Source organism: Ammospiza caudacuta, chromosome Z (genome assembly GCF_027887145.1).
Source record: "Ammospiza caudacuta isolate bAmmCau1 chromosome Z, bAmmCau1.pri, whole genome shotgun sequence".
NCBI classification, from domain to species: Eukaryota; Metazoa; Chordata; class Aves; order Passeriformes; family Passerellidae; genus Ammospiza; species Ammospiza caudacuta.
This window is the reverse complement of record NC_080632.1, coordinates 17,610,735-17,637,234: the sequence shown is the minus strand read 5'-3', so window position 1 is coordinate 17,637,234 and position 26,500 is coordinate 17,610,735. Positions and strand designations below refer to the sequence as shown.

Here is a 26,500-nt window from a genome sequence, read left to right as displayed (position 1 = left end):
AATTTGTTTTGGTAGTCATAGTAAGTCCCAATGTGATGAAGGTTTGAAAAAGCTGTGGTTTCTTGATGAAAGTAGGGATGAGAGTTAGGTGTTTAAATGTGTGAGCGTGCCAGCCAAGGATCAGAATAAGAATAATTTTAGGCAGTCTTGAAATTCACATAAAACATTGGTGATACCAATTGTTCATTCCCTCACACTGTTGTTATACTGCTGATGACTCAAATAGTCCAGCTGCTGATCAGAAACTGCAGAGATTCTTAGTGTAGAGGAAGCTGTAAGATGTTGCAAGAATGAGTGTCTTGATTTGCTGCAGTTAGCAAAGGAACAGGTATATCCACGTAAAGCCACTGTGGCTGTCCAAATGATGCAGAAGCTAGAAAATACTGAGGTAATAAAACAAGGGTTGTGTTAAGGATGTAAGACTCTACTTCTTCAGGTGAGTGTGGAATAGAGATAGAAGTAAAGCATTATACAATGGAAGGTAACTGAATTGCCATAACATACTGTAAATTGTGCATATGCAGTCTTATGAGTACTTATTACCTAAGTACTGGCAAAAGAGGGAACACTTCAGCATTCAAATACATTGTGAGACAGTCTACACAGAGGTAGGAAGGAGTGCTCAGGGTATCCTGTTATATTTGCTTTGATGTGTTGAGCAGCCTTTCTGTAGGTCTGCTGGCTGCATTTGCTTTCATGCTTTAGATGAGTTTATTTAGCTAAGTCCTTACTCTGATTTAGCTGAATAAGCTTTATGTGTTTTTATGGAATGAAACTGCCATTGAGTGATTGCTGGAGTACTGATGTTCTTCTGTGCCTTAAATCTTGATGTCAGAAAAGAAGTTAGTAGGATTTGTTTTACAGAACGGATGAACAGAGTTTCTCTTGAAAATTCAAGTAAGTGTTTAGAGGCAAATGCCTTAGTCACTTTTTCTTACAAGGGTTGAGGGAAGGACATTCGGACATGGAATGGGAAAGGTAATGTAAGTAGAACTTCTCTACCAGAAGTGTCCCTGCTGATTGTGTTTTGCAATACTGTTATTGCGTATTTTTTCAGAAGTAGAATTGCGTACCAGAAGGGGTGGTTTAAACCATCTTTTCTGTGTTGCTTTTTTTAATTGCCTGTTGCTTATTATTTATATTGATGAAAATTTATGCAATATTACTTGGAAGGAGGTAGAGGAGTTGGGTCAGAAGATAGTTTACTCTCTCATTTCCATCTAGCTGCATTGGCATGATGAGGTAGAGATTTGAGTGGGTTTTGCAGTTATTCAGGCTGTACCTGGCTGTCATGGGGAATAAACATTTGAAATGGACTTGTTGAGCTGGCTTTGTCTCTAATTCCTAAATGAGTAGTAGATAGAGTCCAAATATTCACATTCATGGTACCTGAATTTCTTTAGGGATAAATCTGCTTCTGAGAGTCTTGTGCTTAGACTTGTCTCTCAATATATTGGGATTTGGACAGTCTGCCATGATATCCAAGAGGCTGTTTCTGTGTAATGTTATGGAAAGCTTGCTGTTAAAATACCTTAATGTAAATAAAATTGTCTAACGATGTATGTTATGGTAGTACCTGATGTTAATAATATAACTCTAATAAAACACCCTAAAGAAATGGTTCCCTGAGTTAGACTTGGTGTGGTGGATATCAAAATTTATTAATTAAATATATAGACAGCAGAAAAAGGGCTAGGGTTTGTCTACCCACTCTTCAAACTTGGCCTTACAAGCTTGCTGCTTCTAGTTCTGTGTTTGTGGCATGTGATTTTTAGTTTCAGTACCGAAGTGGAGAACTTCTCCAAATCTTACTTGAGATTAACTTATTTTCTGAATGCACTGTGGAAGTTATGGTCTTACCACTTACATGCTGCAGGAACAGCTGTGCCTGGACTTGAGCCACATCTTTGGAGAAAGATGTGCTGAATGGTGAGATAGTTTTTGATAGTTCATGGAACAAGTGGGGTGAAAATGTACTTGTTTACCTACAGAAGTAGTTAAGGTTCTTTGTACCACTGTTCCAGGTGATCTTGTGGGAAGTGTGTGCAAAGTGGTGAGGAATAGGAGGAGAAGGTGGTCCCTTACATCTCTGGTCTAGTAAAGAGTGTTTCTCTTTAATAGAGAAAGGAAGATGGATGAAGAAGAATCGGTATTGTGGCCATCTGTCTTGGCAGAGGAGAAGATTGTTAATGGGGTGTTTAAATTTCTGAAGTTCCTTTGAGCATATGCATATGTAGCCATTGCACTGAAATGGGCAATATATTGCAGCAATGGTAGCATATGAACTTTGTTTCCATTTTATTTTTGTAATGAAGTCTTTGTTTCAGTGCCGTCCATTTTGATTGTCCTCTTGAAATGCTGGAACATTAATGCTGTGGCCTCTGTTTTTATTATCCATTAGCATTAAGTTTCATATGCATCAACCCAGCCCAGTTTGAAGGTGGAGCAAGATCTTGGGATTTATTTAAATTTTCTGTATCTGCTGTTCATCTCCAGTCTTGATCCTGCAAGCATAACTAGAGGTGAGCACTTACTGGTTGCATATCACAGTTGATTTAAAAAAGGCTTTTAAATATTTTAAATTTAAATCCTAAGATCCTAGTACCTGCTATGATTGTAATTAAGGATATTATTTTTGCCTCTGGTAACACGTGTAGAAATTTCATCAGGCATCCTGGTGTGGTCCATTTCCACCCAAATAAGCATTAGAAGCTGCTTTCTGTTTCCAAAAGAGGGAAAGCTAAAGTCATAACTCTAAAACACCATATGCTACTTGTAGCAGGCTATGCTTGTACTGCATGCATGAAGTAGAGAAGAAATTAGTGTATTAATGAGTTTGACTTTTTAATTTTTATGTGCTTGTACCTTGAGCTACAAGCCCAAATTGAGGTCCTGACCTAAAACTGCTATTGCTAATCTGGCCAGAGCACCCATTCTGAAGGGAGCTGGAAAACTGCTGACAAAGTGAACTGCATAAAGTGAAGAAGACTGTAGAAGCTGCTTTTGCATTCAGATAGCTAAACTGTGAAACTTGGCATAGCAATAGCACTTGACTTGGACTGTATCCATGGTTGAGCTGTTGGTAGGCAAGATGAGAATTACAGCCTCATTAACCAACTGAGTAGCTGAATTTTTTCTGTAACAGTTGAGCAAACTGAAAGAAAATTAAATGGAGTCATGCTTGTCTTTTGCTAAAGGCTATTTTTATAAGAAAAGTGGTTCTTGTTGTGAAATTCCTCAGATCCAGTGCAGGTGAGCGATATAAAACTAGCCATCATGCTGAAATTATAACAGGGCTGTAGGTTTTCTTTTTTTGTGTTGAAAGTTTCATGTGTTTGAGATGGTGACTGTTTCTGTGTTGAATGGTATAACAGAGATGACACATTCAAAGCTTTGAGCAGCCTAATCTAGTGGAAGATACCGCTGCTGATGGCACAGGTGTTGGAACTAGATGATTTGAAGATTGCTTCCAACCTAGACCATTCTGTGAATCAACAGCAATTTTCTGTGCAAGTTTGGTAATGTTAGAGGTGTAGAACTAGCTGTTACAAAAGGAGTAGATACTGCAGACTTTTGCTGTGGCAAAAATAAACCTGTTTTTCTTTTGTGGTTACAGTTTTTCTTGATCTTTATAAATGCTGTATGTTGTGAAAACAGGTGGAGTAAGGATTACTTGTTTTGAGCATTTTTAGGTATTCTGAAATGAGGAATGTCAATGTTCCTGAAGAAGTGCTAAGTTAAATTGCTTGTCTTTGGAGTTGATTTTATAGAATGATTGCATGCATCAGGTTTCCTGCTTGAAGGAATGGTCGCGAACAGAAAATGAGTTGATAGTTTTTACAGAAGTTTTTTGGTTTGGGTTTTTTTTTAACTATAGTGTGCAATATCAGATTTAGCTTAGGTTTCTGCATATCAATCTTGAGTAATCTTTATGTGTTCTGAAAGAATGTCCAAGATCAGAGACCTAATTTTTGTGGCTGCTGGTACTACTTGCTCAATTATTAAAATACTGAAAATTAATGACCTAACTAATTGTAGCTATCATCCTGTTTTATAAATGGTGTTGACTTCCCTTTTAAAATTTATGTATCTTTTTGTAACTTGCTTGACCTAAGATGGCTGTGTTTTTGTCTGTATACATCTCAAAAACTCTGCTTGTCAGGGTATTAGGAAGAGCTGTAGACCTGTGGTATTCATTCAGTCCAAATTAGAATAACTGTGAGTAAACTGCTATCAAACACAGTACATGCAAGCAGGATTTCACATTGACCTACACAAAAGGATGTGAAATGGTACACTCAGGAACGGCATGATAATGAGCGGGCAGCTTCATGTGTATGGACTGAAGAGCTAGTTAATTCTTCTTAAGGAAATATGGAAATTGTACAGCACAATTAATAAATGGTAATAAGAGCCTCAGTTTCAAGAAACATGAAAAGTGTTGTGGATGTAGCAAAGAGATGAAAGTACCTTTTGTATCTGAATGCAATATGAATATTTTGAGTGGTGCTGAAATTTTGCTTGTTACCCAGATTTATGAATTTATAAAGCTAATCAGCCTTCTGATCTGTCCAAGGTATGCTTGACTCCATGTAACTTTAAATGTTGTTTGAAAACTCAGCAGACCTGGCAGCGATGCCAGCAAGGCTAAGGGCAGAAAGCCCTGAGCCCTGGTGGGCAGTGGGCTGAGTCGGGCCATAGAGACAGGGTGTGAGGGAGAGCTTTTCTTTCCACAAGACCTGCTGGGCAGTGTGTGTGGTGTTTGCCTTCTTGGAAAGTTTTCAGCCCATACATATAAAGGCCTGAGCAATCTCACCACATGGCTGATCTTGCTGTGGGTGGGGGTTGAAACTGGAAATGATCTGAAGTTCCTACTGACTCAAATGACTCATCTGTCTACCACTTTTGCCAATAAAACAAAATGTATTTACTGGAAAGAGAACGGAGGTATGGCAGAGTTTGGATCGTACAAAAAAAAAAAGAGCAATAAGCTCAGCTGTGGTTGAGCCAGAAACATCAGCAGAGTGAGAAACTACTGGCTGTTCTTATGAGTGCATTTCTAGGGGAAATCCAGTCGTTTGCACAGTTTTAACAGTTGTAACACAGCTTTGACACTCTTCCAGTTCTTCAGTCTTTAGGTATTTGGGATAGTAATCGGACAAATAATATTACTAGCTACTATATATTGCCCTTATGAGTCTACTTTACACTTAGAGCATATCGTCAGTCAGCACTTTTTCAATGAACTTTCTCATCAATGGTTGTAGACCTAAATGTTTACTCATTCTTAGGAGTTGTATGATGCTGTTCTTTGAGAGAAAATAATTTTGTTGTCTTTTCCTCTATGCAAGTTGGCTTATCAAAAGAATAAACAGTGATCTGTCCAAACTTGTTTTCCTAATGCGGATCAGCCTAGAGGCACACACATTTAGATTTTAAAGTAGTCTCAAGAGTTCTCTGGGAGCTAAAAGTATGTACCTTTGCATGAACCACTTGAGAGCAGCAGGTGTCAGAAGGCTTTTCTGAAAATCCTTAAGGACAGTTCTGGGCCAAATGACAATCCTTTGACAACTGGAATGTTTAGTATGATGATGTAAGTGATGGCCTCTCTGTATAAGAGGTGAGATATAATAAGCAAGCTACTGGCCAGCAGTGGCCCAATCTGTGTTAATAGAAGATACTCAAAGTTGTTGCTTATGTAACAGTTTAGATGTGAGGTTTTCTGGCTTTTGTTTGGTTTGAGTTTTTTTGGGGTTTTTTTTTGGTTTTGTTCAGGAAGTTTTGTTGTTGTTGTTGGGGGTGTTTGTTTTTGTTTGGGATTTTTTTAATGTGAATATTGGTTCCAGTGACAAAGGGTGTTTTGGGCACACCTCTAGGAGAGCACGTCTGAGTTTCGGCCTTATTTAGACTTTTCAGAGAGAGGCTGTATGATGTCCTGTGGATCAGGGTGCCTTGATGCCAGTAATATCTTTCTTCGCCTGTTAGGACACCTTTTGGTAGAGTAGGAGAAAAAAATGTGGCTTGAAAGGAGATGAAAAATGGGAAGATGTGGCTTGTGAGTCAGGAGATAGAAAATGGCTGTAAAGATTGAACTAAGCCTGTTCATGGAGCAGTATCAGTCTGATACATTTTATGTTGTGTTAGACTTTAATATCCCTGTTTACCCACATAGCTTCTGTATTTCTAGCTTCCTGATTTCTGGAAGTGACTGTGGCATTATATAGTTGAATGGTAACTTGAAGAGAGAAGGCAAAGGACTAGGTACATACATGTGCTTTTGTGCAAGAGGTACTTTTGGCAACAAAAAAATGTAATATCTTTGTCTAAAATTACTTTTAGCAATAATTCTTCTGTCACATACTTCTGCACACAGTAATTTGTGAAAGGCATGCATTTTTCCCAATTAGCAATATGTGACCAATTGATCACAACTTGTTTTTACTGGGTGATCTCAGGAGGATTAGGAAGGAACTCCTGGCCATGAAAGGAAGTGATAGCAGAGAGGGTGAGGATAGTAAATAGCTAAGGTATTGCTTCTGGCTCACGTATTTTAATAATAGTTAACTGCCCTTTTTCTGTGTGTACTCCACTTTGCTTCAAAATTGTTTTACCTCAGATATGATACGGACAATTCTCTTGGACCTTGGAGGTAGGAAGGAATGCAGTGTGTGTTTCAGCAGCTTATGCCTTCTGTGGGGTAAATGGTAGGGGTCATGAAAACCAGCTAACTACCTGAAGGGATGTGGAGGATTGGAAAACCTGACTGAACATGAGGTTGTTTTTCATGTTCTTCACCTTCATACTTACGTGTTCTTCTCTGCCTGCTGTCCTTTGAGTGAAGTAATGTGAGTGACCTCTAAAGGCATTGAAAAATAAGGATCACAGGACCGTTTGAGCTTGAAGGGACCTTTATTGGTCATGTAGTCCAACTCTCCTGAAAAGAGGAGGGGCATCTTCAGTTTGCTCTGGGTCCCACCTAATCTGAGCTTGAGTATTTTCAGGAATGGGACATCTCTTACCTCTGCAGGCAGTCTGTTACAGTGTTCTGTCCATCCCTATGTGTCAGCCACTCCATACAGCTTGGTGTTGACAGTCTTGACTTGCACTTCTAGGGCATTCTGCCTCATGACCATTTTTGCCATGTAGCAGTTTGAACTGTCCATGAATCAAACCCATAATGGTTGCTGTCTTATGTAGTCATGGTAGATTCTTGAAATGCATGTTAAGATGAACAAGAAAATTTTCTCCTTAAATTGGAGGAGTTAAGTCAATCTAAAACTGCTCATGTGGGACTGCTAGTAACTAGCCATTGTAGTGCTATCCCAGAGGACTGTAACCAATGGCACAGGCTCTATTTGGAGGCCTGTCCCTTGTGGTGTCTCCCACCAACAGTGGGCCCAGTCTTGCTTAATTTACCCATCAATGACTTGGATGAAGGGCAGAGGCCTCCTCAGCAATTTCACTGACAACACAGAGCTGGGAGCAGTGGCCGATAGCCCAGAGGGCTGTGCAGCCCTTCAGAGGGACCTCAGCAGCCTGGAGAGATGGGCACAGAGGAACCGTCTGAAATTCAGCCAAGGCAAGTGCAGGGTCCTGCAGCTGGGGAGGAACAACCCCAGGCACCAGCACAGCCTGGGGGTGACCTGCTGGGAAGCAGCTCTGTGGAGAAGGAGCTGGGGTTCCTGGTGGACAGCAAGCTCTCCATGAGGCAGCAGTGGCCTGGTGGCCAGGAAGGCCGGTGACATCCTGGGCTGCATCATGAAGAGCAGTGCCAGCAGGCTGAGGCAGGTGACCCTGCCCCTCTACTCAGCCCTGGAGAGGCCTCACCTGGAATGCTGTGTCCAGCTCTGGGCTCCTCAGTACAAGAGACACATGGAGGTCCTGGAGCGGGTACAGTGGAGGATGACAAAGATGATTTAGGGACTGGAGCATCTCTCTTACGGGGAAAGGCTGAGGGAGCTGTGCCTCTTCAGCCTCAAGAAGAGATATCTGAGGGGGGACTCCATCAGTGTCTATGAGTACCTGAAGGATGGTGTCAAGAGATCAGAGCCAGGTTGTGGTGCAGAGCAGTAGGACAAGAGGCAATGGCCAGAAATCAATGCACAGCAAGTTCCACCTAAGTAAGAACTTCTTTACTGAGCGGATGGCTGTGCTGAACAGGCTGTCCAGAGAAGTTACAGAGTCTCCCTCACAGATATTCTCAAGAACTGTCTGTATGCAATCCGGTGCAGCAGGGCTCTAGGATGAAGCTACCAGAGCAGAGAGGCTGGACAAGGTGACCCACTGTGGTCCAGCCTCACCTCTTTGATGACTAACTTCAGTTAATGGTTTGGGCCTAACACAATCAGTTACAAAGTCTTGTTTTCTCTCCCTTTCTGGTTCCTGCTTTTCTCAGGAGAAGCTTATTGCCCAGGATTTAATCCTGTGAGTCATTTTGATGCATTGGAGTGACCAAACAGATAGTGGTGGGGCTAGCAAACATCCAACTATGCAGATAAAATGTGTGAGCGATGCATTGAAGAAGCTTGTTCTGTCTGTGCAAGCTGCTGAATCCAGTCATGGACAAGTACAAAAGAAACTTGAGGAGCTTGGATAGAGACTGATATTGTAGGGAAGGATAAAACCTCCAGTTGTGTGGTAGTCAGATGAAACTCTTGCTTGTCCTTGATAATGCTTCTTCTGTGACCAAATGTTGAGATTGTTCTGCCACAGAGGCTCCTCATTAATATCTAGGAGAGATCTCCAATCTCATCCTTTCCAAGTAACATCAAGAAGGAACTGTATAAAACAAGTACTTGATCACTCTCTTCTAGACAAGCCGGCATGAATTTTTAAGCATCTTTTCAGTCCAGTAAGATGTAATAACTTTACAACTTAATTAAAAATAGCCTCTCCTCAAGGTCCATTTCCGTAGCAAACAAGGATAATAACATCAATATATTAAGGGGAGAGTGACTTGGCATGCTCTTGATGGCAAGCAGCTGGCAATCTCTGTAGCTCTTTCTCTAAAAGCACACTTCATGACAGTTACTTGCAGTATATTTTCCTGGAACTGCTATGTTGTTTTATGATTAGTAAGTGCTTATGACTTACTGTACTGTATAGGTATAGCCAGAGCACAGCCTTTTGCTGTCTACTCAGCAAAAGTAGACAGCTTTTTTCCTGCTTTGAAAAAAAAATTTATTATCAAATTTGCTTAAACTGAATGTATTTACCCTTGAAACCAGCAGTACTACTGCTGTGTAACAGTAGCATTGTTGGAAATGATGTAAAAACACAAGTCTTTGTTTTCTTTCCTTCTTTTTCCATATCACACATACTTGGGCACAAAATGGATTGTGTTAGCATGGGTTGTAGGTGACCCTAGGATTTTGCATGTTTCCCACTCTTTTTTTGTGAGAAGCAGGTAGCAGGTGTTTTTTGAAATTGTCAAGCTTATATGTCACACTGTCCACTTTGGAGATGAAAATGGGACCTGTGAGGACTTCAGGTAGCTGTGTTTGCTGTGGGGCCTTCTACCAATGAGAAAATTATTGATCCTGCATATACTTTTAATAAGCTACTGTTGTTCATGTTAAGCTATCAGTTGTCTTCATTTTTTCATATATATCTTCTACTGAACTAATGCAAGATGAATGAAGAAGTGGAATATCAGTGGTGATGGTGTTCTCTCATGTGCCTGACCCACTGTGTGGAGCTCCCAGAAGCAGAGGTGGCCTCTTGAGAATAGCTGTGGCTTGTTCTGGTATGTGTTGTTTCTCCTCCAACATTTACTAAGCCAGCAAGACACTGGTAAGGCTACAAAAACCAGAGCCACTGGTTATGTTGCATGACTGTTTCTACTTTGTTCTTCATGCCTCCTTGTGACATAGCAAAACCATATTTTGTGCAAAAAATGAGTGCATTGAATTACCAGCAGAATTAAGCACCATGTTTGATTTGTTCAATTTTAATTATTTGCTTCTTGGTATGGGTCTATAAATAGACATATATTTTTTGGTATAGGTATTTGGTGAAGGTCAGGTTGTAATCTTAAGCTAAAGTAATCAGGAGATGTCTGACTTGGGTGGTTTTACTGGGCTGTTTCCAGTCTTTTCCTTCTTTATCATTTTGTAGCAGTGTTTTAAAATTATGGCATCCATCAGGATGGAGGGTGGTGGATCGAAGCAAAACTACAATCAACAGACAAATAAAGTCAGAAGTGCTTGTAGCTCCAGCACTGAAGAGGTGGCTGTAATGGAAAAAAACAAGTGTACTCAGTCTAACAGGTGCTCTGAACAAGACAGGATTAAGCAGATGGGCATAGTGACCATGGAATTATTCCAGTATAACAGGGCTGTAAAAAAGTGCTTTCAGAAGCTGCCTGTGGAGACTGATGAATAATTACATAGGCAAGATCTGATGTGTGCAGGGGAAAAATCCTAGAAAGCCAGAACAGTGATGATGAACCTGCACAATGGATCATGCAACAGTTGCTGTTGGAGGCAGTTTGCTTCTGCTTCAGTTCATTCCCGTGTGTGTTTGCACTTCTTTTTATAGCTTGCATACAGCTGTTCCTGAGCCTTGAAGAATTCAGTTTTGAAGCCCCTGTAAAGGCATCTCACATCTTGTCTGTCTGTGGTTGATAAAGAAGCTGTCACAAACAGCCTTGCGGAGGTGGACTGTGGTAGAAATGTCAGAAAAGAATTGGGGAAGTATACCTACTTGATATTCGAGGAGTTGAATCTTTATCAAAAGTTTGGAAGCATAAAGCTTTTTTTTCCAAACTTTGTTGCTAAGTCTGGTAATCTGTTATATTTGCCTTGATTTCCTTAGAAAATGAAAGTGGTGTTGGCAGGACTCCTTTGAAAGAAGTGTTGTCTTGACACAGTTTTTGCATTTGCTTTCCTATTTATGCTGGTAACAGTGACAGATCTATAAGCTTGTGGGGAAAGTGGGACTTTTTAGGAAAAAACAGGGCATTCTCCTGAGCATAAGTGGAATGCTTTATGTACTCTTGAGCATGCTGTTCTGATCCATGTTCTAAAATGTATTTCATCAGATAAACTGAAGGATGGAATTGCATGTTAAGTGGAAAACTGCAAATAGTTGTAATATAATGAGTTCATAAGCAGCAGTATTGAGCTGATTTTAGACGTAGAATGCTGGTTTGCCAGGTAGCTTTTCTGGAGCATTTTGTTTAATTCTTTCTTTGTTTATGTTGGTTAATGGTTTAATACAAGTATATCCTTTGTTTTATTGTTGGTGCTTTCTCTAAAGGTCATTTTAAAGGTATTAGTCCATCCACAGGATGCATGGAAGATACATTATCTTTTTATCCCAACATTCATATGCATTATATCACAATGCTAGTTAGAAAATTGGCTAAAAATAAAAAACACTAAACCAAAAAATTACTACAAGTACTTTGGTCTGAGAAATAAGGTCCTGGGTATTCCTTAAGACTCTGTTCTGCTTTTTCTCATTGCCTTATCTTGCCTCTTAAGCAGTATTGCTGTTGACAGAATTGTGGAAGGTAAAAGTTGATGTGTAGGTGTATTGTAATGTATTCCAGTACCTGCAAATGCTTTTGAATATTAATAAAATATGATATAAGTAAACAGTGTTTGTCATTACAGGTGAAATAATAGGATGACATGGAAACCTCTGAAAAGATCTTTTTCTAGTTGCAGGAAAACAGGACACAGATGTGATGTACTGTTTTTGTGTTCAGTGCTGTTCTCATTGACTGGAGCTGATGCTAGTGGTTAATAGCCCTCTACTGCATACATTAGCTTTTTTAATATGTTAAAAGCTATCAAAGGTACTTAATTTATATTAAAGACAAATGATTTAGATTGGTGGGCACTTCAGGAGTTACTCTAGTTCAATCCTTAGTTTAAGGCAGGGTCAGCCTAGAGCAGGCTGCCCCAAACAATTCCAGTAGGGTTTTGGGTGTCTCCTGCTCTGCCCAGAGGGTCTGTGTTCTCTGTGGATGTTGTTCTGCGCTTGTCAGTGTTCGCAGCTGTGGGAATAAGTTCTCATATGTTTAAACATATGTTGTTCTGATACTGGATACCTCTAAAAAAAGTGTCTTAACCTTCTTTACTCCCCTCCATCTGGTATTTATATTGGTCTTACCAGTAAAGATCAAGGCTAAAGGTAGGCAAACTCAGCTTCTTCCATGTCTTTTGTCACCAGATTCTCTGCCCCATTCAGCAGAAGGCCCACATTTTGTGTATCCTTTCTTCTGCCTTGCTTTTTCCAGACAGCTTTCTGAAGCTGACATGTCTCTAGCAATGCTGGTAAGTTGTATTAACTTCAGCAGTTTTAAAGTACATATTGTGTAATCAATCAACTTGCTAGCAGTTTAGAAAAATGCACAGCATTATTTTTCATCCCTCTGTATTAAGGTATAGGTGCTTGATTTTTAAGAGTTTTTGTAACTGGCTGGTTTTAGTTCTGCTTTTCACACTCTTAACAAAAAGATTGCAAATAAATTTCTGTGATATACTGAAAAATTAACATGCTTTTCATCTTATCTGAGAGTAGTTAATATCCTTGTGTTTAAAGATGCAACTTGGATATGCAAATAGTGTTGCACCATAAGTATTTACTCCTTTTTGTTTCTTCTGTAGGATGTTAGGCTATAGTTGGAGACTTATGTGGTACACGTGCATGGTTGTGTACTCTTTTAAATTAGTGTTTTATTTGTAATCGACTTTCTGTATTGTGAGTTGTGTGACAGGCATGCAATACTTACTAGTGATCTGGTTTTGAAAAAGCTTTGGATGTGCAGTACCAGCTAAGTTCTTGTTTTGAGAACTTGCCTAAAAAATGTGTTTGGTTGGTCTACATGAAGTTATTTTTCACCTTGTCAGAAAGCAAATAACCATCAAATATGTCTAGAGTTTGATTTTGATCTCAGATCTTTAGTGGAAGGACTTTGCACTATCTAAACAGTTGTTTAGATAGAGGGAAAAAACCCAACAACTGTGGTTCAGAGGAGGAGTAAAATGCGTTGTCATCAGCAGCGTCCTCTACTGAAATGGTGAAGACTGGAGACAATTGATAGCTGAGTGAATTTGTACTAGCCTTGTTGTCTGATACAACAGAAGGCTGTCTTAGTTTGGAAAGACAGGTGTCTGCTAAGGAAGGCAGGAGCCTCCCCTGAAGTGGAAAAATGTAAACCCCTTCTCTCCCCCTTCAAATTGTTATAAATTTGAAATTAAGGGTGGTTCTCAGGCAGAAATATGGGACCAGGAATAACAGTTCTTTATTAGGGAAGAACATAAAAATATAAGCAATGCAGTAGACCAGTAATAAACACAACCTGACACCCTGTTGGTCAGGGTGTTGGTGGCAGTCCAGTTGGAATTGTGGCTGCAGTCTTCCTGGAGTGTCAGGTGTGGTTCTGTTGTAGCAGTTTTCCTGTGGAAAGAGTGTAGTCTTCCTCTGAAGGTCCAGTGGAAGAAGAGACAGCTGTTCCTCTGGGAAATCCAGTGGAGAAGCTGTGCCGGTGTTCCAGAATCTCAAGATTATATCTGGGTAGGAATGCTTGGCTCCTCCCTCTGGGCAGAGCGTTTTAAAGTGGGATGCTGTAGTTCTTACCAGTCATGCAGTGGCATTTAGTAGCCTTTGATCAGCAGATGCCCCTCTAGAGGAGGGATTGGATGTGGAAGAGATAAGGAAAACTGCCCACTTAACAGAAGACAACTGCCATACAGATGGCAAATGGCATACAATTTGCTTGGCAATCCAGGGCAAAGTTATTGTTGAATCTCAGGGAATATTTTCGCCAAGGTGTCTCCTCATCATTTTTGCAGCCTTTAACTGAGAATCTTTTGAGGGTAAGATCTTCTATCTGCATAAGCTTGTTAGAGAAGCTCATTTCCGTTGTGTTCAGGCTTTACTGCTAACATAATCCTTGGAGTTTCAATCTGCTTGCAACACTGCTTGAATTACAGTGGAGCCTGAAATTATACTAGGTGGCTCTTTTATAGAGATGGCTGTTTCTTTTCATAAGTTTGTATTTTAGTTAAGAGCTTGATGAAAGAAATCCTGATTTTTAATATGGCTTGAAAATTTTGTCTGCATGATGGCATTTACCTTTCCTAGTTGTGTTTGACATCAAGGATGTTACATTATGGTTTTCTGTCTGTGAACGGGTGTACCGGTAAAAATTACAGATAATACTAAAGGCACAAGTAATTTTCTTGTTACAGAAATAGCTAGATATCTTTTCTGAGCCAGTACTCTAGTATCACTCCTCTATTTTTGACAAACTCAAGCATTTTATCATCCTAAATTAAATTAATTCTATATAAAGGACAAAAACACTACCGATGAGACTAGAAATAAACTTCCACAAGTCGTTGAGCTCAGCAAGAAGGTTTTGTAGTACTTGTCAAAGTCACCCCTGTAAAAACCATAAAATGGTTTGAGTTGGAATGTACTTAGAGATCATGTTGATGTAACCCCCCTTCCATGTGCAGGGACACTTACCACTATACCAAGTTGCTCAGAGCTTCGTGTAGCCTGGCCTTGAGCACTGCAGGGATGAGGCATTCACAACTCTGGGCAACTTGTTCCAGTGCTTCACCACCCTCACTGTAATGGTTTTCTTCCTAATATATAATCTGAACCTACTCTTTCAGTTTGAAGCCATTTACCCTTGTCTTGTCACTACTTGCCCTGCAAAAAGTCCCTCTCCATCTTTCTTTTGTTTCTCCTGTAGGATGTTAGTCTATAGCTGGAGACTTAATGTGGTATAGAGTGCATCTTTGTGTACTCTTTTACAGTAGTAGGCTTCTTCTAAGTATTGGAAAGCTGCAGTTAGATCACTCCAAAGCCGCCTTTTTTCCAGGCTGAGCAGTCCCAGTTCTCCTAGTCTTTGTAGGAGAGGTCCTCCCTCCATTCCTCTAACAGATTGTGTGGCCCTTGTCTGAAGTTATTCTGGCAGGTCTGTGTTGTTCCTGTGCTGGGAGCCCAGAGCTGGATGCAGGTTCCAGGTGGGCTCTCCCCAGAGCGGAGCAGAGGGGCAGAATCCCCTCCCTGCCCTGCTGCCCACGCTGCTCTGGATGCAGCCCAGGACACGTTTGGCTCTCTGGGCTGGGAGTGCCCATGGCTGGGTCATGCCCAGCCTCTCACCCACAGCACCCCCAAATCCTTCTCACAGGGCTGCTCCTGATTTGTTTACTTGTGCTGATACATGGACTTGCTGTGATCCAGATGTCTCACCTTGTGCTTGTTCTTATACCTTGGTATTGTTAAATCTCATGGTATTCCCACTTTATGACCTTGCCCCGGTCCCGCTGGATGGCATCCCACTCTATTTTGACAAGTTTAGCCATTGGGAGGTGAGTGGAAGAAAATGGTACAGTACACCAAAGGCATGATGATTAGAAGTATCTTTATATCTCTGTGTAGGCTTTGTAGAAAATACCATAGTTTCTGGGCTAGTACTATGTGAGAGTGTGCTGGTTTTGGTTGGGATAGAGTTAGTTCTCTTTGCAGTGGTGAGTATGGAGCAGTACTTTTGTATTTGTGCTGAACACAAGTACTGCCACGCTGGTGAGGAGGCTGGGGGGGATACCACCAGGACAGTTGACCCAAACTGACCAAAGGGATATTCCAGACCATATGATATCCTGCTTGGTATATAAAGCTGTGTGAAGGGCAGGATGTTTGCAGTTACAGCATTTATCTTCCCAAGTAACCTTTACACGTGATGGTGCTTTGCTCTCCTGGTGATGGCCAGCTTAGCTTTTGTGATGCAGATAGGAACTCCTGTGCTGTAACAGGTTTTGATTGAAATAGGGGGTTTTTTTTTGAATACAAGAAACAGCAAATGTCTGGTATCTATTTCCATAGTGATGAAAAGGTGATGATGAAAAGTAGAAGATGGGTTGAACCTGTGTTAGGGTACTCTTTCAGAGTAAGTCTACTAGACTTAGAGCTTCAGGAAAACAGGTCCAGTAACCACATCCAAGCTTTTGTGACTCTTAAGTGTTAAGCTCAGAGGAGAACTGGCCGTCTGTTTTAGGTTGTCAGTGTTTAAATAACTTTGTGTTCCAAAATTTTGAGTCCTGTGTACCAGTTGAGCTGAGCAGATGCAAAAAATAGAAAACAGAATGAAAAGCACTTTGGCAATCTGTACAGAAATGAAGTGTTATGAGCTAAAGAAAAGTTACTATTTTTGTGCATTATGCCCATTAACACTTCCAGTAAGTTTGAATCATTCATTATGTGAGACTTCCTGGTTGTGAGACAGTGTTACCCCTGTATGACAGATTGTGCTGAGGGGGAAGGTGAGTGTTTAACTTAGTGAGGCAATGGATTGAAAAAAATTCAATATAAACACACTTGAGTGCTACTGGACTATTTGATACATCAAACGGACTCTAAAAACTGACTTAATAAACAGAGTGGATAGTGTAGCATGTTTGACATACCCTGGCATGTTTGGGTTTCTTTTCTTTTTTTTTTTCTTTTTTTTTTTTTTAAGGTTAAGTTTCTTTTCAGGCACCGGGTAATAGGTTGCACAGCAGGCTGGCTGTCTGGTAGATCTGGACTTGGTGTTGGTGTTATTTTTTTGAACTCCAGTTGTTTCTGTATGAAAACAACTGCTCTTAAAGTGAGATTTTTTTTTTCCACAGAGAGTAAAGAGGAGCTTTTAGAAGTCTCTTATGTGACAGTTTATCTGCTTAGAATTGGAGGAGATTGTTGGTACTTGTGTATGAAAGATTAAAGGAAACCTACTTGAAGAAATAGCTTGTCTGTTGAAGAATATTTTGTACCAGAGGTTTATTGGAGCGGTGTCAGGAAGCAAATGGTTTGCCATAGATTTGAGACATAAAACTAATGATGCTGGTAATTATGAGTAACTTTTGATGCCTGTAGATAGCTGCTGGTTAACTGTCAAATTGGAAGTTTTTCATACTTAAGCAAACACGATACAGAGTTGGACTTGTGAAATCTTAGGTAGAATGAGTTGCCTTTTTGTTTTGCTTACAGTTGCAGGTGAGATGTCAGGGATTATTGGTATGAAAAGGCAAAAGAGAACTGCAACCTGAATATTTCACCTGAGAGTGCCTCCTAACAACAAGGAGGGGTCATTATCAAGCTGTGACGCTTAGCACAGTGCCCTAGGCACAATGGAGATCTGTGTGACAGCAGTGGAAGAAGGGTTTTTACAGCACTCAGACTGAGGAGGAATGAGATTGTTGGACAAATGTGTTAGTAAAGTCGAACATAACATCTTGGGTGTCTTGGATTTTGCATTGCTGACACCTGAAATCAGATATGTCTATATTCTGCCCATCTGTGGGATCTCAGCACCTCAGGACTGAGGTGCAGAGTGGCTGAGACCACCCTTGGGGGGCTCGGGAGTCCTGGAATGTTGCCAGAAGTGTCTGGTGGCAGGATTTTGATCCTACACAGGAGATGAGACCTGTATGAGGACTGGGAGGATTCCACTGGGTGAATGGTGAAGGGATAAGTTAATTAGAGTGTAAAACACAGGGTTTAGGATTTTGGTACAGGGGGGTCTAAAGAAGTAAGATGGAGGAGTTGGGGCGTGTCCTGTTCTTCTTCTTCTTCTTGGCCTCCATCTTCTGTGGTGATGGTGGCAGTTTGGGATTGGTTATTACTAAAAGTGCACCGGTTAATAAGGGTAGAAGGTATTGGGGAAAAATGATAAATATTGTACATGTAACTTTGGGTATAAAGATAAGTGACCGCCCAGGGGCTTGCGCAGTGTGCCCATGGCTGACTTGCTGTGCAGACCTCTGTCGGGCTGAAAGAAAATCTTTTAGATAAACAATTAATAAACACCGAGACCGAGACAAGATCAGAAGTCTCTCCTCGTCCTTTGAAGCGCCGGGCTCTTCAAGGCCATCCCTGGGCCTTTCCAGGCCACCTAAACAGCACCAGAAAACTAACACCCATCTTTCAGATAGAGGTCCCTTGCAAGTAGGTCATGGTGATTGCTGTTCTGTTATTCTGGACTTTGCTAAACCTTAAAAGTGGGTAATGGTCTAGTTGTCATGACAGGGAGGTGTTTGAAATTATTTTCACCCATAACGAAAAGTTAGAAAATTACTTCTCACTTAAACCTGGCAACAGTCTCCTTGAGTTACTAGCTCTTCAAAAATTGAACAAAATACTCTAATGGTGGAGTAGTTGGGGAGTGATAGTGGAAGGTTGAGTATGTTGCACTGCATTCTCAAAATGATGTAAAGTTTAGTAAGGTGCTAAGGTAGCAGCTAATGGTATCTTATGGAATCTCAGAACAGTTAGTGTTGGAAGAGACCTCTGGATTCAGTCCAGTCCCAACCCCTTGCCAAGGCAGGGTCACGTAGAGCAGGTGACACAGGAGTGTGTCCAGGTGGGTTTGGAATGTCTTCATGCTTCCCTGAGCAGCCTGTTCTCATGCTCTGCCACCCTCAATGTAATGAAGTTCTTCCTCCTGTTGGGTTGGAACTTCTTGTGGTTTAGTTTATAGCCATTGCTCAAAATTACATGTTCGGGCATGCTGAAAAGTCTGGCACCACCCTCTTGGCACCCCCCTTTGAGATATTTGTATGCATTAATGAGATCCCCTCTGTCTTCTCTGCTCCAGACTGGACAGGCCCAGCTCCTGAGTCTCTCCTCATGAGGAGATGCTTCAGACCTCAGATCACCCTTGTGGCCTCTGATGGACCCTTTCTGATAGCTCCTTGTCTGCCTTCTACTGAGAAAGCCAGTACTCAACCCAGCCCTCCACATGAAGCCCCAGCTTCAGCTAGGGCTGAATACATGGGAAGGATCACCTCCCACCTTATAATGGATAGGATTTCACATCCATTGACATACTTCCAGATCTTGCTCTCTTTCAAGCTCTTGAGGTAGATATCTGTGCTGGCATTTTCGGAATGAAGCAGAGGTGGTGGAGTATCCTATATCAGATGCTCAGGAGCTCTCTGGACGTGGTCCTGGGCAGCTGGCTCTAGTTAGCCCTGTTTGAGAGGGCCAGTTGGACCCAGTGGTCTCCAACCCAGAGGGGACTTCCAACCCTGAGTGATCATTGTGTGAGTCTGTGGTTTAGGTGATCAGGTGTTCTAAGGATAGTGTAGTGATACCTTACTGAGCTGAATGTCAGCTTTGGAAAACTTGTGGGAAACAGCACATGTAACTGCTGGAGCAGCTACGGAATTTGAACCATGGCAGGGTCGGCAAAATCAGGCTTGCAAGTGAAAAGACTCTTGACTGTGTTCTATGTGTAGATTCTTTATTCTTCTCTAATAGCTCAAATTCAGCTATCAACAGTAGCAGCAACAAGAAACAAAAAGCCAGCAACAAAAAGAACCCAACCCCCCAACAAACACCCCACAAGCTTGCTGAGTTCCACTTTTTTGCAGGGGTTAAGCGTTAGAGTTGTTTCTTACTAGGACATTAGTCTTTTTCTCATTTAGCAAGAATACAAAATTGATGTGATAAGTGTAGAAAGTTCTCCAAAAGGAAGGAAGAAAAGTATGGCATGTAGTTGGGGTTTCCAAAGATAAATAGTCAAATCTCGGTGGTTTGATTAGCCACTCAGTAGCACTGACAATGTTGGGATGTGTACTGTATGTATAGAAGCTGTTTCCTATCAAAGCTGTTCAGACACACCCAGTTAGAGCAGGTTGTAAGGGTTGATAGCTTGTAGCTTTTTTGAAAAATGTAAATGAAGCTTTCAAATATCAAAGGTTTGGAAGTCAAAGTTTTGTGTAGTAGAGGGCTCCCAGCAAGCTGATGAAGATTTTGTTGATTTCTTCTTATTATTTGGGTTGTATTTATGTGCTTTAACATTTTATGTCAATTTTTATTTGAGATATCCTCCTTTTCTGCTCCTTGATGCATCCATTTACAATGAAATGCTAAGCTGTTGAGGCTTCAGTTCCTTTATTTTTAAGGTTTCAGGAGCATCTGTGTTTTGCTAGAAAAACTTGACTCATTCTTTCTGGTTTTGTAGTCTTGTGCAGCGTGAGTGTTTGGGAGACGCAGCTTCATGGGGTGAAGGAGTTTGTTTCATGGAGGTGGTAGTAAGAGTGTTTACCTCCCTAATGAACTCCCAAGAGCCCATGGTTACGTGCTGTTCAATCACTGAATCACAAACACTTGGCTAAAAACCAGAAGGAACAAGCAGTCCCAGAAGCAGGTTGCTCCCTGAGGTGAACAGGATCTGCTAGGTCAGTTTACACTGGCACAATTTATTCTGGATCAGGTAATCCAATTGTGATAGGCTTGCAAAACAATTGATTCCACTTTTCTCCACTTGCTTTTCAAGTGCACTCTCTCTGCCTGCTGAATTACCTCTACCACTCACTGCTTTCTTAGTTCTCTTGAAAAATTCCTGCTGCTTCTTTTCTGTGCCTTGTCTTAATAAATGCAGAAATTCACCTTAAGAGTTATGCCACTTCTTAGTGCCTCAGAGAAAAGCCTTGCTAATAGTGTTGGTCTATATAGCTAATCCACTTACTGTAGTGGATTCTGTAGGGAAATATAGCAATCTGTATTTTGCATAAGCAAAATAGAATGTAACAGGCTGGTGTGACACTTGGGAGACTGCACCACTTAATGTTTTTTAAAATACTGGGAATAAGAATTGTTTTTGTGGATTTTTTTCCTACTGCCATTTTATATTAGTTTTTGAGTTACTATTTAGAGACTCTTTCTTACTTGATGCTTTTGTTGGTTTTGGGACCCTGTGGGAGAGGTAGGAGGAGAAATAGTTGGTACCTGTGTTGTAAATCAGCTGTGGGGAAAGACATCACTAAGCATTTGTCTTTTCTGAAATTCTCTATGAATTAAGTGGTTTTGGTAGTGTGTGAAAAAATTAAAGGGGGAGAGAAATACAAGAGAAATTCTGGCGGAAACGTTCTTTCTAATTTTAGCCTGTAGTGCTTGGGCATACTGACTTATTTTCAAAATCCCTGTTAGTATTTCTTCCTCTGGAAGGCTGTTTAAAGGCAGTGCTGCTTTGTGTTAGAACTTGATATGTGGTTAATATACCTCTTTTCCTTGAGATTTACCCACCTTCCTTCTGAAGGGTTTACTTAAGAATGTTGACTTAATTGTACATTTTCTTTGATAAATGAAGTAGAAAGCTCAACACTCTCTGTGCTGTTGCACAAACAAAAAAAAAAGTCATTAACTTCCTGGAACAAAATTATTTTTCTCTGTCATTGTTTCTCCTGTGTGCTTGGTAGTCTTTACATGTGTTCTACATACTTCTGAAATGGGAGTGTAGCTGTTGAGTAAATTGGTGAAGTTTCTTGTTTTCAGTGTGTCACTTTTCTGTTACTAGAATTGGAAGGGAGACCTTTAATCTTACTGATTTTTTTTCTTAGACAGTGCTTTTTGATGCACCTGGTATGCATCTTAGTCAAAGCTGAAAACATTGTGGCTTTTGAGGCTTCTGCACCACATCCCTCACTTGCCTCTCTCCTTTCTGACATAAGAGGAAGAACGTGAACCAAATGCATTTAACTTAATAGTTGATGCTTCAGTTTACTCATTATGCATTTTGATTTATTTTGCGTAATGTTCTTTTTGAGACTAGAAAACTTGCTCATGGAAAAGTACACATGAAATTTTGGAGAAGGATATGGATGAAGTTTCTCATGAAACCATGGCCTTAAAATATGAGCTTAAACATACTAGTATATCAAAGGTCGCATTCCCTTTTAGAGAAGGGAATTTTAGAGAACTAAGCTTGAGTTTAGTAATGTCACTGAGACTTCCTGTGCACTGTACTCATTTGCTCATTTTAAATAAAACTTTGATAGAATTCTTTGGGGGAATCCCTGAATTATTTTTGTGTGAGTATGTAGAGGTGATGCGTGGGTCTGTTTTTAACTGATATTTAGCCAAGTTGCATTAAGACCTGAGGTTTTTAGATCACCTGCAGTCTCTAGTTGTAAAGACGAGATTGAAGGTCTTTCAGGCAGCTTAGGGTGTTCTCCTGTCTCCCATGTGGCAGATTGCATGCTCCTACGTCAAAGTCTGTGTATGAGTTATCATTACAAGACCTCTATAACTCTTACTCGGTGTTTAAAGCACGTGAGTACTTCAAGGATCAATGAATGCAGACATTCTCTGCCAGCAGCTGACTGTTTGAAAGGATCTGGTAGCATACCCTACCTGATACCCTCTTGATAAAGCATCCTGAAAATTACAAAGGCGGGGAGGTGGTATTGTCTGTTGGTTTTGTATGCTTAGCTACACTTCACAGGTCATTCAGTAGCCAGTGCTGAGAACAGCCAACTGAAGGATGCTGGAAGCTTGGAGAGTGTTCAGCCACTGAGCTCTGTCACTTACTGCAGTAATAAGCTTTTCTTCGTGGTTCATTAGATGCAGCTGCAGTGAATTAGAGCCAGGTTAAGTAAACTCAGCTGATCTGCTTTGAATGTTCTAGATATTTTTGTCAAAAGTTACAGGCTTGCTTTCTTTTCAGGCCTTTACTGGAAAGAATAGGTAGTTATGGAAGCTAAACAAACTCAGAAGGGGTCACAGTTTTCAAATTTTAACTATGTTAGTTCTAAAAATTGTCCCAAATTGCTTTTTCTTTATGTGAGAGATAAAAATCAGCTGAGGAACTGGTAGTTTGGAGACAACCATGTGATTTGTCTAACCTCTGATACTTAACAGTCTAAAAATAGTTGCCATATGGGATGTCTTTATTGTGAGGACAGCCTCTGCTAGTTGAGAACCTTTCTGTGTTTAAGCACTTTCTGTGCCTAAACATTTTTAGCTGTTATCTAAGTGAAGTTGTCATATGGCTTTAAATGAGAGCTGCTGTCATTGTCCAAAGATGTTGAAGAAAAGGGAGTTATTTTCTCTGAATTTAATAGAGATGGTTACAGCAGTATTCTGTGTTCTCTCTATGGAGTGCATTTTCCATCTCTGTTAAAAACAAACTGAATAAATAAATTGATGTTACACCAGTGTAAAAAGCAGCAAATTAAGACTAATACTTGGCTATATTTGTTTCAAGCCTTCCTGTTACAGCTGTTTACCCTTCTAGCAACCTACTGAGGTTTTGTAGCCTTGGTGGAGGGTATTTGGAGACACGCGTGCCAAACCTTACTTCAGCAGTTCTTCCTTTTGTTCTGCAGGGAGTTTAGTCATAGCTGAGACAAATAAGAGAAATTGATATATTTGATAAGTGCTTATGTTGAGTCCATTTTTCAGTAAGCCGTTGTATACAAAGAAAATAATTCTTACAGAGCAGTTTCATGTCCTTTCAAGATGTGTAGTAAAGAAAGCAAAGTCTAAACTTGCACACGCTTCTGTTGCAGAGGTTATAATAAGTATATTTAGTCTCTGGTATTTTTCTTCTTTGAATTTGCAGTAAGTTTGACAGATAATTTACCAATAGTCCGTTTCTTGCAAGTGGGGAAGAATTACTATATTAAAAGCCCTTTTCATAGTCAGGTCATTCTTGATGGCAGGTCCTCAGTGTCAGAATGCTGCTCTTTTTACTTGTGTGGTATTCCAGTCTTAGCCTCCCTTTGCCCTTGACTCTTCCAGTGTCATAGATTTTAGATAAAGTGAGATTAAAATCTGTGACTTTAACTTTTTCAACCTTTCCACGCTGAGTTCTAAGAAGTCTTTTCAACATCAGACTCCGGAGCTTTGGTATGGTTAAATGAACTTTGGCAGTCACAAGAACCAGTGTTCTTTAGATATTTCTTTTCTACAAATTCTTAGACTTGTTAAGGTTGGAAAAGGCCTCCAAGGTTATTGAGTGCAGCCTTTGACCGGACATGACACGTCAGCTAAACTGTAGCACTGAGTGCCATAGTTGACCATGTCAACTAAACTGTAGCGCTGAGTGCTATATCTAGTCATTTTTTGAGCTCTTGCAGCAGTTGTGAACTCCACCACCTCCCTGAGCAACCTATTCTAATGGATAACAATCCTTTCAGTGAAGCATTTCCTTCTGATGTCCAACCTGAACCTTCTTCTGGCCCAACTTAAGGCCATTTTGTCTTGTCCTTTTTCTGGTTGCGAGGAAGAGACTGACCCCCACCTGGCTACAGTCACTTTACAGGTACTTATGGAGAGTGGTAAGGTCTCCCCTGAGCCTGCTTTTCTCCTGAATAAACCAGAACTCCTTCATTTGCCCCTCATAAAACGTACTCTCCTGACCCTGCACCAGCTCCTTTGCCCTCTCTGGGCCAGGCCATCCAGACAGTTCTTAACCCAGTGAAGCATGCACCCGTTCAAGTTATGGGCTGTGGCTTCTTCAGGAGAAATTGAAATAACTTACTGCTTAGGCAGCTAGTCCTGATGTGCTCTGTCTTCATAGAGTAAAAGAGCTGTAATTCAGCAAACCCTGGGCACTTGGACATCTTTTATCTGAGAAATGGTTTTGCAGAACTCAGGTTCTGCAAAGTTACATGTGACTGTGCATTTTGTACAGTATTTGTGCAGTAAGGAGAGCTTAAATTCCTTTTTTCTTTATTGATGCTTTTAAGAACTTTTCTAGTATTTTACCAAAAATCAAAACAAAGAGTAAACTTTTGAAGGCCAGAAGTTGAGCATTGACTGAAAGCTACATTTAGTATAGAATAGTATAAAATGTCTGTAGAGGGAATTAAGTAGATAAAAACCCTCTTTGACTTGTTGGTTTAAAAATAGCCTACCAGTCATGTCTTCTCTAATATTGTATTTGTATAATGAAACACAATTTTGATCTTTGAGTCAGAGATGCGTGAGTTGTTAATACCAGAGTTGCTGGCCTTAGAGGTGCTGCTCTTGTTGAAGAAATTGGTGGAAAGCATTACTTGCAGTGTGAAGGAGAACTCCTGGCTTTATGGCTGTGAGACAATGTAGTACTTCAGATGAACTAACTCCTTTCAAATTTTGCTTATCCTGACTACAACTTCATTTCTAGAAGTGGGTGATTGTTATGCCTGTGGCTTTTTGCTCTTAGTTACGCTGTTCTTTTAAATACCTACACCTGAATTGTGGGCAGGGAAGCTTAATTAAGTCTGTCCTACTGAATAGTGGGAATAAAATACTTTCTTCCTGATACGCATTGTTTTAGAGCTAGAATGTGCTGACATCCAATGGCACAGATTTCTTCAAACTCATCTGCTGCTTTTATAATGTGAAGAATCTGTTCCAGGGTAATCTGGATGGTGCTTCTTTTGACAGTGGCATCAAAGGGAGTTCAATTCCTAAAACCAAAACCAAACTATGTAAAATGTGTAACTTTTATATTTTTGACTTTTTTGGGCTCTATATTTAATGGGAATGTGTGGTAGCACAGTGATTCCCATGCCTGACAGCAACAAGGTTTTTAATAGTGACTCTAGCACTTTGTTCAGATTCCTCCAAAGCGCTGATGCCTGTTCGGTTCTTGTCAGCATGTCATCAGGGCTTACTTTTGATGATTGTGGGTTTTTTCCCTGCTGTAGTAAAACACATTCTTGATTTTCATGGTGAAGTTTAGATGTAAGTACTCTGTAGTTTGTGATGTTGTATAAACCACTGTTATTTTTTGCAAGATAAAGTGTGAGGAGGGAAGATGCATACTGTTTCTGAAACAGTCTTCATTAACTTACTGATTCCTGTGCATAAGTTGTGCATAATGTTCAACCCATGGAAGTGAAACGTCCCTGTTTTGGAAGTCAGTTTCATTATGAAACAAAGACTAAAATGTCCAAACTTGGGTTCTTCTCTCCATATTAGAACATATGTTGCAGTATAAAATACATCTAGTTTATTTTGGGATATTCCTCAAGACTTGAGAAGTCAGCCTTTGGGTGCCGTGACAAATAATGTGATTTGACATCCTATAAAGGATGCTAGAGATAAACTAAGACTTAACTTTCTTATCTCAACTTGTGTTCTGGGTGAAGGCAGGTGGCCTTCTGCAGTGCCTCAGATTTAGTGCTTTTCTGTAGTGAAATGATAGTAAAAATATGCAGGTTAGCCCATATAGAAAGCAAGCATGTTCTAAGTCAGATGGCATCAGTCTAATATTTTTCAGCTGTTGATGTTCTCAAAGTAATTTTTTGGTTTACTGTTGTGTATGTGTCCCTTTCCAAGCTCTTTCTTTGTATTCCAGTGTGTACTACAGCAAGATTTTTGGGGCATAGGTGACTTTGTAGAACTTGATATACATTGATAGAGGGCAGAAAAGTTTAAGTTATTCAGAGCTGTGTGCTGTTGGTTTGACTTCATTTATGCTGTCATGCTATCTTATAAGACTTCTTACCATTTCTTTAACAAACAATTCTCTTGATTTTCCTTTGATATTGAAACTTGAAGATGTACACAGGGGAATAAAAGAAATTGTCGAAGATGTGATTTCAAGTATTTGGGAGCTCTGTTATAGTGCATCCTTCTGTGGCTATGTTTCTCTTGCTATTGAATTAGTCATATAATTAGTTTTATGTTGAAGGGGAGTATTTCCTCAAGCTTTTTTTTATGCAGTGATAAACATCTAAGTGAAATCATCTCTTTGAAACTAATTTGAAAGAGAAAT

General features: G+C 40.3%; 1 protein-coding gene across 3 annotated transcripts in view; it reads left to right on the top strand.

Moving 5' to 3' along the window:
* The first annotated feature begins 2,340 nt into the window (after positions 1-2,340).
* ELAVL2 (ELAV like RNA binding protein 2) overlaps positions 2,341-26,500 on the top strand; it is an 85,232-nt gene continuing 61,072 nt past the window's right edge. For all 3 annotated transcript variants that reach the window (XM_058823430.1, XM_058823429.1, XM_058823428.1), the window contains exon 1: positions 2,341-2,522. The gene's annotated coding sequence lies outside the window, so the exon portion shown is untranslated. The remainder of the gene's footprint in view (positions 2,523-26,500) is intronic.